The sequence below is a fragment of the Colobus angolensis genome, unplaced genomic scaffold (genome assembly GCF_000951035.1).
Source record: "Colobus angolensis palliatus isolate OR3802 unplaced genomic scaffold, Cang.pa_1.0 Scaffold160, whole genome shotgun sequence".
NCBI classification, from domain to species: Eukaryota; Metazoa; Chordata; class Mammalia; order Primates; family Cercopithecidae; genus Colobus; species Colobus angolensis.
Window position 1 is genome coordinate 1,664,779 of NW_012114711.1, and position 4,049 is coordinate 1,668,827.

The 4,049-nt window shown below is 48.5% G+C and overlaps 1 long non-coding RNA gene across 1 annotated transcript in view; it reads left to right on the forward strand.

Moving 5' to 3' along the window:
* Positions 1-3,515: 3,515 nt before the first annotated feature.
* LOC105508361 overlaps positions 3,516-4,049 on the forward strand; it is a 4,388-nt gene continuing 3,854 nt past the window's right edge. Inside the window, exon 1 of the long non-coding RNA XR_001001246.1 lies at positions 3,516-3,905. This is a non-coding gene — a long non-coding RNA (uncharacterized LOC105508361). The remainder of the gene's footprint in view (positions 3,906-4,049) is intronic.

Below are 4,049 nucleotides of genomic sequence, written 5' to 3' on the forward strand. Positions count from 1 at the left end.
CCACCACCACCACCACCACCACCACCACACCCACACCCACCACCACCACCACCACCACACCCACACCCACACCCACACCGAAGAATTATCCATTCCAAAATGTTGGGAGTGCTGATTCAGAAACTCTTTTGGACCAAGGTGGTCATTAGAGTGAGCTAGAGAGCTGTGAATAGATTCAAAATGTATTTAGGAGGTAAAATCCGCAGGATTCAAAGACAGACTGGACGGGAGCTTCAAGAACAAAAGGTACCAAGGATGTATCTCAAGTTTTTCAATCAATCCAAGGAAAGTTATGTTCAGAATTTTTCCTTTCCCAGAAAGAAAAGCAAAAAAGATGTTTGCTCTGGAGAGCTTCTGCTCTAAGAATCAGAGGGGTAAGTCAGGGTGGGAAACTGAGGCTGGGAGCAGAACTCTTTACCTTACTCAAGTGTAGCAATCCCAAGTCTGCTGCAGCTCAGATGTGGCCGCAGTGAGATCAGAGATGCCTGTCTAGGCTACGATTATTTGTCATTTAACTGGTAGGCAGTCTGGGTTTTAAAATTTTATCCTGGTCTTAAGAAATTTAGGAAGGTGTTCAGACAATGGTCAGTAAAACCGTAACTGTGTGAAGACCAGTACATGTTTGGTCTCTATCTACTTGAGCGTAAGCTCCTCCTTTAGCTTAGCAGCTACTTAAAGGACAAGCATCATCTGGCAGCTCATTGGAAGTGCAGAATATCAGGCCCCTGGCCAGCCCTAATGGATCAGAATCTCTAGGGGTGAGACTCAGGAATCTGTGTTAAGCCCTGCAGTGACTCCAATCATGCTAAGGCTTGAGAATCCTTAATATAGATCACATGGTAGAATAGAAGAAATAACATCTATGCTGGTACAGCACTAACCCTAACTGCTCAGCAGGCGTCAAAAAAAACTGAAACCTAAGATAATTTAAAGAATGCCACATTATTTATGCAAGTTCTAGCTGCTGAAGAGCTGGTACTGAAAATCTGAGGGTTTCCAATCTCCTTCAGCTTATAACAGAGATGCAAACATTAGGGCTTATTTTTTTTAAAAAAATAAAAATGTTGCACATGAGAGTTTCCAGGACATATAAATCCTTCTGCCTTTTAGAAGAGAATAAACAGTACTCTGGTAGGAGCAGAGAGCCGGCCCAATGAAATAAACAAGTTCTTAAACAGCTTCCAGTGGGAGGAGTTTTATGGTTGATGCAGGAACAGCAAAAGTGTTCAGCAAGGGCCACTGAGGGTTAATTTCGGGGCAAGGAGAGACAGCAAGCTTCCCTAAGGCCTCAGCTGAGGCCACCCTGGGTCTGAGGCCAGGGAAACCATCTAGGGCAGCTTCTGGGCCAGACCATCCTTTGCTGTTCTCAAGGCTGGCACTGAGGTTCGTCAAAGTTCCAAGCAGGGCTCCAACTCCAGAACAAATCTTTCTCCGTGAGTTCAAAATCAACATCTTGTCCCTAAGCTTAACATCCTTCTTTATGCTACCCACTAACCCAACAGAGCCTCAAAAACATCCACAGTTTTGATTCAAGTATCATATTTTTGACTCTAAGAGAGATTTTACCCAAACACTCCAGAAAGAAAACAGAAAGTTAAGAAGAAATAATAACCTAGCTCAACAATAAATGATGCATAAACTCTGGGGCAGTGAATGGCTTATTTATAAATAAGTGTCACTTAAAACGACAAAGGAAGTCCAGATGACAGCACAAACAGCAGAAACTCAGGAACTCCTTCACCCTAAATCTGGCGCCTGATTGAAGACCAAGCTTTGCCCTCTGTTTTGGTGATTCGAAGGCTCACACCAGTCTTTTGTGTGCCTGTGAGGTCCTGGGTGAGCTGTGGAGCCGTAAATATTTGCCCTTCGCCCAGAGCTGGCCAGCTGCTGAGACTGCAGCTGACAGACAGGCCAGGGGCCAGGAAGGGGGGCCAGGTCGAAAACTTGCAGGCCTGGTGTGCACGTATGGGGGCTGGGAGAGGGCAGGGGGAGGCAAAGCAGACACAGGCCCCTGGGGGAGCCTCGGGCAAATATTTTCCCCTTTCTGCCACGCCATCTGGAGCAGGCAACCAGAGCGGTGGCAGCAGGCCCAGGCCCCTCCCCAGGAAGGCAGAAGCACCCAGCTGTTGAAAATGTGGCTTTTGCAATCAGGGAAACCAGTGGTTCTCAACCAGGGCGACTTTGCCCCTCCAAAGGACACTTGACAATATTTGGATTATCACGACTTGGGAGGGAGGCCAAGAATGCTGCTAAACATCCTGCAACGTACCGCACAGTACCCCGCACCCCCGACTAAGAGTTATGGAGCCCAAAATGCCAATATGCCCCCAAACTGAGGACTCTGAGGTAGAATGCGAGTCCAGCTCTGCTCCCTCAGTCACTATTTAATTTTGGACAAGTTTTTTTTTTTTTTTTTTTTGGGAGACGGAGTCTAGTTCTGTCGCCCAGGCTGGAGTGCAGTGGCGCGATCTCGGCTCACTGCAAGCTCCGCCTCCCGGGTTTTACGCCATTCTCCTGCCTCAGCCTCCCGAGTAGCTGGGACTACAGGCGCCCGCCATCTCGCCCGGCTAGTTTTTTGTATTTTTTAGTAGAGACGGGGTTTCACCGTGTAGCTCAGGATGGTCTCGATCTCCTGACCTCGTGATCCACCCGTCTCGGCCTCCCAAAGTGCTGGGATTACAGGCTTGAGCCACCGCGCCCGGCCGGACAAGTTCTATAACTACTCTGAGTCTGTTCCCTCATCTCAAAGGACAACATAGGTGATGCATGTAAAGTGCTTCCTATTGTTGATGGCACTTAATAAACACTCAATAAATGGTACTTGTGGTTGCACTGAGGGGCAACATGACAGTGGTTAAGAACGTGAGCTGGAAAGATGGGCACACAAAGGTTCAACACGCAGCTTTGCACCCAAAAGCTGTGGCCCAGGCATGAAATTGCCCCTTAATGAGCCTCAGTTTTTTTCATCTACTAAATGGGAAGGCTCACACCTACCTCACTTGATTAAAAAGGAAATGACTGGGAAGAATGCAGCACCCAGCCTGGAGCAAAGTAAACCCTCGCTCAAGGGGACCGCTCAGGTGGAGATGTTAAAATTAATTGTAGGCAACACTTGTTGAGCATTTATTTACTCTCTGCCAGGCACAGTACCAGGCCCTTCCACTAAAATCTCTCCCTGAAGCCTGACAAAAACCTTTCACACTGAGGGAAACTGAGGGACCTGGGAATGAAGTCCGTTCACCCAGCTGGTCAGCAAAAACCCCCAGATTTGAAAACAGTTTTAACTCCAGATAACTTACACTTAATTTTACTTTATACTTGTTGGGGGCAGGGTGGTCCTTTAATTCTTTCTGAAGTCCCTGGATGAATACCTCAGGGGTGCCTGGCTGTGTTTTTACTCTGTATACCACGTCTCTAGGGACCATAGTTTCCAACTTTAGAGAGGTTAAGCAGCTTGCTCAAGGTCAGCCAGCTAGCTGGCTGCAAAGCTCACGCCTGCATCCAGCTTTTACCCCAGAGGCCTCTCTTCTGGTATCCTTCTTAACTTACTCTACATTGGCTGTGGGTTCCCTTTATTTTTTTTCTGGAATCCTAGAGGATGCACGGATACAATTCATGCAGTGTGTCCATCTTTCCTCTCCTGAGTGTCAGTCTATAGGTTTCTGACCCCGAGAGGGGTAAGCAACTTGCCCGAGATCCCCCAGCTGGTCTGAGCAGCAAAGCCTTTCAACGCAGTTTTGACTCTGAAGCTGCATTCTTATCCTACACTTGCTTGTGGATTCTTTTTCGTCCTTCCCGAACCCCTGGAGCTGTGCAGCTACACTTTACCGGTTATGTCTAGACTATAGGGGCCACAGTGTTCCACCTCGGGCAGGTTCAGCGACCTGCACGTAGTGACACAGCTGGTAAGCAGTGGAAGAAGAGGGAGGAAGCAGGGATGTTCCGGGGAAGCTCAGGGCATCCCTGTACCCAAAGGGGTGGCGCGGGTCCCGGGGTCCCGGGGGAGCCTGGCTGGAGGTCAGGGCGGGTAGCAGGCGCCTACCTTGCCG